A 10,324-nucleotide genomic window follows, 5' to 3' on the forward strand; every position below is an offset into this window, starting at 1 on the left:
GGCTCTTGCCTCTCCTTGTTCCATAATCCATCAAATATTTACCCAAAACTTGAAAACTTCACAACACAAAACTTAAAAGAAAATCTCGTGAGCTCCGTTAGTAAAAGAAAACAAACCACCACTTAAGGTACTGTAATGAACTCATTATTTATTTATATTGGTGTTAAACCTACTGTATTCCAACTTTTCTATGGTTCATACACTCAAATACCAGCCATAGATTCATCAAAATAAGCAAACAACACACAAAAACAGAATCTGTGAAAAGTATAACAGTCTGTAGTAATCTGTAGGTTTCGAATACTTCTGGAACCCCCAAAATTCTAAAATAAATTACTGGACGTGTGGAATTTATCTATTAATCATATGAAAAAAATAATTAACTAAATATCACTCTCCAGTAAAAAATGGCAGCAAATCTCGTGAGCGCTAAAGTTTCTGTTTTTTACAACAAGATCACAAAGACTTTCCCCAAGTCTTCCCAACGGTTATACTTGGCACAAACACTAATTAAAAGCATAAAACCACATATAAACAGAGGCTAGATGAATTATTTATTGAATAACAACAAGTAAAAATATTGGGTTGTCTCCCAACAAGCGCTTTTCTTTAAAGCCTTATAGCTAGGCATAAGATTTCAACTATGCTCACATGAAAGACAAGAATTGAAGCACAAAGAGAGCATCATAAAACACGTGACAAACACATCTAAGTCTAACATACTTCCTATGCATAGGCATCTTATAGGGAAACAAATTATCAAGGCAAGCAAAAACTAGCATATGCAAGGAAGCGGAAAGAAACAGTAGCAATCTCAACATAACGAGAGGTAATTTAGTAACATGAAAATTTCTACCACCATATTTTCCAATCTCATAATAATTACATGTAGGATCATAAGAAAATTCAACAAAATAGCTATCACATAAAAAAATTCAACATGATCCATATGCATGCAAAGTTGACACTCTTCCAAAATAGTGGGATTAACATTAACTAAAGTCATGACCTCTCCAAACCCACTTTTATCAAAAATTTCATAAGATTGAACATTCTCCAAATATGTGGGATCTAAAGTTGACACTATTCCAAACCCACTTTCAATAATATTGCAAACACTATTATCAATCTCATATTCATCATGGGGCTTAAATAAATTTTCAAGATCATAAGAAGAATCACCCCAATCATGATCATTGCTACAAGTAGTAGACATAGCAAAACTAGCATCCCCAAGCTTAGGGTTTTGCATATTATAAGCACAATTGACATCAATAGAATTTATACTATCATCATTGCAGTCATGCTTCCTATTCAAAGATCCATCGTGAATCACTCCATAAAGTATTTCATCACAATTTTCAGATTCACGAATTTCAAGCAAAACTTCATAAAGATAATCTAGTGCACAAAACTCACTAGCAATTGGTTCATCATAATTGGATCTCTTAAAAAGATTAGCAAGCGGATGAGGATCCATAGATCTTAGGTTCTCTGTTTAGCAATAAATAAACAGCTATTCTAACCAAACAAGCAAACGAGCCAAGTAAGACATCAAAGAAAATGGAAAGACGAACAAAAGAAGGGAGAATAAAACGGCAAGGGTGAAGCGGGGGAGAGGAAAACGAGAGGCAAATGGCAAATAATGTAATGCGAGGGATAAGAGTTTGTGATGGGTACTTGGTATGTCTTGACTTGTGCGTAGACTCCCTAGCAACGGCGCCAGAAATCCTTCTTGCTACCTCTTGAGCATTGTGTTGGTTTTCCCTTGAAGAGGAAAGGGTGATGCAGCAAAGTAGCGTAAGTATTTCCCTCAGTTTTTGAGAACCAAGGTATAAATCCAGTAGGAGGCCACACACAAGTCCCTCGTACCTACACAAACAAATAAGAACCTCGCAACCAACGCGATAAAGGGGTTGTCAATCCCTTCATGGTCACTTACGAGAGTGAGATCTGATGGAGATGATAAGATAATATTTTTGGTATTTTTATGATAAAGAGTAAAAGTAAAGATTGCAAAATAAAAGGTAATAGAAATAGCTTATTGACGGAAGATTAATATAATGGAGAATAGACCCGGGGCCATAGGTTTCACTAGTGGCTTCTCTCAAGATAGCATAAGTATTACGATGGGTGAACAAATTACTGTCGAGCAATTGATAGAAAAGCGAATAATTATGAGAATATCTAGGCATGATCATGTATATAGGAATCACGTCCATGACAAGTAGGCCGACTCCTGCCTACATCTACTACTATTACTCCACACATCGACCGCTATCCAGCATGCATCTAGAGTATTAAGTTCATAAGAACAGACTAATGCATTAGGTAAGATGACATGATGTAGAGGGATAAACTCAAGCAATATGATATAAACCCCATATTTTTATCCTCGATGGCAACAATACAATACATGTCATTTCCCTTTCTGTCACTGGGATCGAGCACCGCAAGATTGAACCCAAAGCCAAGCACTTCTCCCATTGCAAGAAAATCAATCTAGTAGGCCAAACCAAACTGATAATTCGAAGAGACTTGGAAAGATAACCAATCATACATAAAAGATTTGAGAGAAGAGTCAAATATTATTCATAGATAGACTTGATCATAAACCCACAATTCATTGAATCTCGACAAACACACCGCAAAAAGAGTTACATCGAATAGATCTCCAAGAAGATCGAGGAGAACTTTGTATTGAGATCCAAAGAGAGAGAAGAAGCCATCTAGCTAATAACTATGGACCCGAAGGTCTGAAGTAAACTACTCACACATCACCGGAGAGGCCATGGAGTTGATGTAGAGGCCCTCCGTGATCGATGCCCCCTCCGTCGGAGCTCCGAAAAAGGTCCCAAGATGGGATCTCTTGGGTATAGAAGGTTGCGGCAGTGGAAATAGGGTTTCATGGTGCTCCTGGATGTTTTCAGGGTATATGAGTATATATAGGAGGAAGAAGTAGGTCGGTTGAGCCACGAGGGGCCCACGAGGGGGAGGGCGCGCCCCCAGCCTCGTGGCCTCCTCGGTTGTTTCTTGGCGTCCACTCGAAGTCCTCTGGATCATGTTTGTTCCAAAAATAACTCTCCCGAAGGTTTCATTCCATTTGGATTCTGTTTGATATTCCTTTTCTGCGAAATACTGAAATCGGCAACAAAAACATCAATTTGCACTGGGCCTTGGGTTAATAGGTTAGTCCCAAAAATAATATAAAAGTGGAAAATAAAGCCAATTAACATATAAAACAGATAATATAATAGCATGGAACAATCAAAAATTATAGATACGTTGGAGACGTATCAGTAGTAGATTGAAATAATAGATCGTAAATAAAATAAAGTACAACAAAGTATGTTTGTATTTTTGGTTTAATAGATCTGAATAAAAATGCAAAGGAAAAGTAGATCACAAGCAAATATATGAAAAAGAAGACCCAGGGGCCGTAGGTTTCACTAGTAGTTTCTCTCGAGAAAGATAGCAAACGGTAGGTAAACAAATTACTATTGGGCAATTGATAGAACCTCAAATAATTATGAAGATATCCAGGCAATGATCATTACATAGGCATCACTTCCAAGATTAGTAGACCGACTCCTGCCTGCATCTACTACTATTAATCCACACATGGACCGCTATCCAGCATGCATCTAGTGTATTAAGTTCATGGAAAAACGGAGTAATGCAATAAGAACGATGACATGATGTAGAGAAGATCTGTTTATCTATTGCGTAGATATAGATCCCATCTTTTTATCCTTAGTAGCAACGATACAAATGTGTCGGTTCCCTTTCTGTCACTGGGATCAAGCACCGTAAGATTGAACTCACTACCGGGCATCTCTTCTCATTGCAAGATAATTAGATCAAGTTGGACAAACAAAACCCAAATATCGGAGAAGAAATACGAGGCTATAAGAGATCAAAGAAACTCAAATAACTTTCACGGATATAAAAAGATATGACTGATCATAAACTCAAAGCTCATTAGATCCCAACAAGCACACCGCAAAAAGAGTTACATTATATGGATCTCCAAGAGACCATTGTATTGAGATTCAACGAGAGAGAGAAAGCCATGTAGCTACTAACTACGGACCCGAAGGTCTACAAAGAACTACTCATGCATCATCGGAGAGGCACCAATGGAGGTGTTGAACCCCATCCGAGATGGTGTCTAGATTGGATCTGGTGGTTCTAAACTCTGTGGCAGCTGGATGAATATTTCGTGGACGCTTCTAGGGTTTTGGTATTTTTGGGGTATTTATAGAGCAAAGAGGCGGTCCGGGGGGCACCAGAGGTGGGTGCAACCCACCAGGGCGCGCCTGGGCCTCCTGGCACGCCCTGGTGGGTTGTCCCCTCCTCGGGACTCCCCCAGGTGCAACCAGGGCCCAACATGTTCCTTTTGGTCCATAAAAAATCTCCGTAAAGTTTCGTGGCATTTGGACTCCGTCTAATATTGATTTTCTGCGATGTAAAAAACATGGAAAAAACAAGAACTGACACTTGGCACTATGTCAATAGGTTAGTACCAAAAATGATATAAAATTACTATAAAATGATTATAGAACATCCAAGATTGATAATAAAACAGCATGGAACAATAAAAAATTATAGATACGTTGGAGACATATCAGCATCCCCAAGCTTAACTCCTACTCGTCCTCAAGTAGGTTAGTGATAAAAAACAGAATTTTTTATGTGGAATGCTGCCTATCATGTCATATCATATTCTTTTCTTTGTAGCATGGACAATTGGACTTTTATTTGTTTAAAGCAATAGTCTAGTTTTGACATGATAATTTAGATACTCAAGCATATCAACAAGCAACCATGTCTTTCAAAATGTCAACACTACAATAAGTTATCCCTAGCCCATCATGCTCAAACATGGATCCATTCATGAAACACTCAAATATTAGCTACACCCAATACTTAAGTACGATCATATTGCCTCCTAGTTGGTGCTTTTATAAGAGAAGATGGAGACTCAAAATAATTTTTTTATAAAGTAAAAGGAAGACCCTTCGTAGAGGGAAGTAGGGATTCGTAGAGGTGCCAGAGCTCAAAGAGAAAAACTTAGAGATAAAAACATTTTGAGAGGTGTATCCACCCCACCAACGGAAACGACTTAGAGTTCCCAATACTTTCCATGCATAGATATATCATAGGCGGTTCCCAAACAGAAAATAAAGTTTATTCCTTTTTCCACCAAACTTTCACTTTCCATGTCTAACCATATCCACGGGTGCCCTCCATACCAACACTTTCCAAGGAATTTATTGTTTGACAACATAAAGTAAATTCAATTTTTTGTATTTCGGGACTAGGCATCCCTAATACCTTTGCCTTACTCTCGTGCAATGAAAAGTGAATAAACACTCATCTTGAGAATAACACATCTAGCATGGAAAATATTAGCCACCCCTCACCGCTCCGCGAGCGAAACAAACACACAAAAGAGAAGTTTATTTTAAAAATTAGAGATGGCACATGCAAATTTGCTTAGAACGGCAAAAGAATACCGCATATAGGTAGATATAGTGGACTCATGTGGCAAAATTGGATTAAAGGTTTTTGGATGCACAAGTAGTGATCATACTTAGTGCAAAGTGAAGGCTAGCAAAAGATTGGGAAGCGACCAACCAAGAAACGGATAATATCATAAGCAAGCATTAAGCATAATTAACACCAAATAATGCACCACAAGTAGGATATATTTTCATGGCATGACTATTGACTTTCGTGCATGCATAGGGAATCACAAACCTTAACACCAATATTCTTACTAGAGCACAGTTACGCATCAACATAACTCACATATCACAACATCATATCTCAAAACTATTACTAAGAATCAAGTTTATTTTGTCCAATGATCTTCATGACACATTTTTTTCTTTATCCTTCTTGGATATCTAGCACTTTGGGACTAATTTTCATGTGTTGCTTTTCATAAGCTCAAACAAATATAAGTGAAGATCATGAGCATAACAAATTTTCTTTCTCTCAAAATAATTTAAGTGAAGCAAGAGAGAATTTCTTCAAAATTTTACTAACTCTCAAATAAATCTAAGTGAATCAAGAGAGCATTTCTTCAAAAATACTAAGCACACCGTGCTCAAAAAGATATAAGCGAAGCACTAGAGCATGTCCTAGTTCATAAAAGATTTAAGTGAAGCATAGAGAGCAATTCTAACAAGTCATGAAATAATTTTGGCTCTCCCAAATAGGTGTGTCCAGCAAGGATTGATGACTTAAAACACATAGTAAAACAAGCAAAGACTCATATCATACAAGACACTCCAAGAAAAACACATATCATGTGACGAATAAAAATATAGTTTCGAGGGAAATACCGATGGTCGTTGGAAGAAAGCGGGGATGCCACTCAGGGGCATCTCCAAGATTAGTTGGTTTCTCATTCTTGGATAATAGCTTGGGATGCCGGGTCATCCCCAAGCTTAGGATCTTCCATCCTTCCTTCATCCATCGTAAGGTAACCCAAAACTTGAAAACTTCAATCACACAAAACTCAACAAAACCTTCGTGAGATCCGTTAGTATAAGAATAATAAATCACTGCTATAAGTGTTGTACCAAACCAATTCATATTTTGTTTTTGTATTATATCTACTATATTCCAACTTTTCTATGGCAAAAAATCATTAAAGAAAACCATAGAGCCATCAAAATAAGCACACAACACAAAGAAAACAGAATCTGTTAAAACAGAACAGTCTGTAGCAATCTAACTATTTTGAATACTTCTGTAACTCCAAAAATTCTGAAAAATAAGGACGTCCTGAGAAATTTGTATACTGATCTACTGCAAGTGGAGTGAGTATTCTATCGCTCTCTGGTAAAAAACTAAAATTAATTTTGTGAGCATAAAAGTTTCTGTTTTTTCAGCAAGATCAAACAACTATCACCCAAGAAGATCCTAAAGGCTTTACTTGGCACAAACAATAATTAAAACATAAAAAACAATCATAACAGTAGCATAATTGTGCTAACACTCAAAAACAGGAAGCAAAAAAGCAAAAATAAATTTTATTCATTGTTTTACCTCCCAACAAGCGCTAGTTTTACGCCCTTAGCTAGGCATAAGATTTCAACGATGCTCACACGAAAGATAATAATTGAACCATAAAGAGAGCATCATGAAACATGTGACAAACACATTTAAGTCTAACATACTTCCTATTCATAGGGATTTTATAGGAAAACAATTTTTCAAGACAAGAAATATATATGTAAAGAAGAGGAATAAAATATTGACGATCTCAACATAACGAGAGGTAATTTAGTAACATGAAAATTTCTATAACCATATTTTCCCATCTCATAATAATTATAGGTGGGATCATATTCAAATTCAACAATATAGCTATCACATAACATATTTTCTACATGATCTACATGCATACAAAGTTGACACTCTTCCAATATAGTGGGATTATCATCAAATAAAGTCATGACCTCTCCAAACCCACTTTTATCAAAAAATTCACAAGATTGATAATTCTCCAAAGTAGTAGGATCATTAATACCTAAAGTTGACACTCTTGCAAACCCACTTTCAATATTGTTGCAAACATTATTATCAATGCCATATCCATCATGAGGCATAACCAAATTTTCAAGATCATAAGAAGAATCACCCCAATCATGATCATTGCAATAAGTAGTGGACATATCAAAATTAGCATCCCCAAGCTTGGGGTTTTGCATATTATTAGCACAATTGACATTAATAGAATTTATAGTAAAATCATTGCAATCATGCTTTTCATTCAAGGAGCTATCATGAATCACTTCATAAATTTCTTCATCACAATTTTCAGATTCACGAATATCAAGCAAAACTTCATAAGATAATCTGGTGCACTCAAATCACTGGCAACTGGTTCAACAAAATTAGATCTCTTAAAAAGATTAGCTAGTTGATGAGGATCCATAACAATAGATTTTTAGCAAGAAAAGATGCAAGCAAATAGAAGGCACATGGCAACACAAGCAAACATGAGATCTGGCGAGAAAAAGGCGAATGAAAACGCGAATAAAATGGCAATTTTTTGTGAAGTGGGGGAGAGGAAAACGAGAGGCAAATGGAAAATAATGTAAATTGCGAGGAGATGAGAATTGTGATTAGGAACCTAGTATATGTTGAAGATCCTCCACGGCAACAGCGCCAGAAATTCCTTTTGATTGCTCCCTGACTATAGCGCCAGAAAACTCATGTCTGCTAGGACTACGTCAGTATTTCCCCAAAGAGGAAGGGATGATGTAGCACAGCGAAGGTAGGTATTTCCCTTAGTGATGAAACCAAGCTTATTGAACCAGTGGGAGAACCAAGCAACACAATGTAAACAACACCTGCACACAAATAACAACACCTCGCAACCCGGCGTGTTAAGTGGGTTGTCAATCCTAGATTGAAATAATAGATCATAAATAAAATAAAGTGCAGCAAAGTATTTTTGTATTTTTGGTTTAATAGACCTGAATAAAAATGCAAAGGAAAAGTATATCGCAAGAAAATATATGAGAAAGAAGACCCGGGGGCCGTAGGTTTCACTAGTGGCTTCTCTCGAGAAAGATAGAAAACGGTGGGTAAACAAATTACTGTTGGGCAATAGATAGAACCTGAAATAATTATGAAGATATCTAGGCAATGATCATTACATAGGCATCACGTCTAAGATTAGTAGACCGACTCCTGCTTGCATCTACTACTATTACTCCACACATCGACCACTATCCAGCATGCATCTAGTGTATTAAGTTCGTGGAAAAACGGAGTAATGAAATACGAATGATGACATGATGTAGACAAGATCCGTTTATCTATTGCGTAGATATAGATCCCATCATTTTATCCTTAGTAGCAACAATACATACGTGTCGGTTCCCTTTCTGTCACTGGGATCAAGCATCGTAAAATCGAACCCACTACCGGGCATCTCTTCCCATTGCAAGATAAATAGATCAAGTTGGCCAAACAAAACCCAAATATTGGAGAAGAAATACGAGGCTATAAGAGATCAAAGAAACTCAAATAACTTTCATGGATATAAAAAGATATGACTAGTCATAAACTCAAAGTTCATTAGATCCTAACAAACACATCGAAAAAGAATTACATCATATGGATCTCCAAGAGACCATTGTATTGAGAATTCAATGAGAGAGAGAGAGAGAGAGAGAGAGAAAGCCATCTAGCTACTAACTACGGACCCGAAGGTCTACAAAGAACTACTCACACATCATCGGAGAGGCACCAATGGAGGTGGTGAACTCCATCCGAGATGGTGTCTAGATTGGATCTGGTGGTTTTGGACTCTGCGGCGGCTGGATGAATATTTCGTCAACGCTTCTAGGGTTCTGGTATTTTTGGGGTATTTATAGAGCAAAGAGGCGGTCCGAGGGGAACCCGAGGTGGGCACAACCCACTAGGGCGTGCCTGGGCCTCCTGGTGTGCCCTGGTGGGTTGTCCCCTCCTCGGGACTCCCCCAGGTGGAACCAGTGCCCAACATGTTCCTTCCGGTCCATAAAAAATCTCCGTAAAGTTTCGTGGCATTTGGACTCCGTCTAATATTGATTTTCTGCGATGTAAAAAACACGGAAAAAACAGGAACTGACACTTGGCACTATGTCAATAGGTTAGTACCAAAAAATGATATAAAATGACTATAAAATGATTATAAAACATCCAAGATTGATAATAAAACAACATGGAATAATAAAAAATTATAGATACATGGGAGACATATCATGGCCTAACGCAAACAGTTTTCAAGAGGATGTCGTGTGTGATTTTCATTAATCTAACACGGTTTATTCCTAGAAACTGTGTGTTGAATGCATCGCACATGGTGTTTTCTCAATAACCGTTTGCAATAGAAAACCCAATTAGCAGGCTAATTATCCTATTATTCATAATCCATTTATTTATCTAATTGACATTTCATATTGAGCACACAATATATTTCATTTTCATAATTGAAATACATCAGAGTACAACATCATATAGCTTCAGCACTCAGCTACCCCATTACACAACTACACCAAGACCAAGTTTCACATGCAACATCTATAACGTTTCGAAATTAGCATCATAGACGGTACATAGACAGATTTATCTCATCTGGAAAACTGCTGAAGCAGAAGGCGAATATTGAGCCTTCATTGATGTTGAAGGTCTTTGTAACTTTAGGCCAGTGCCTATGGATAATTGACCGTCTATCCTTCATCCTCTTCAGGAACACTTTAATATTGAACCGTGGGTGTTGTATGAATACCTTACTCGCCTCCTGACCATACAGGTG

The sequence above is a fragment of the Triticum urartu genome, chromosome 1A (assembly GCF_056163025.1).
Source record: "Triticum urartu cultivar PI428250 chromosome 1A, HENAU_Tu73, whole genome shotgun sequence".
In the NCBI taxonomy this organism is placed as follows: domain Eukaryota; kingdom Viridiplantae; phylum Streptophyta; class Magnoliopsida; order Poales; family Poaceae; genus Triticum; species Triticum urartu.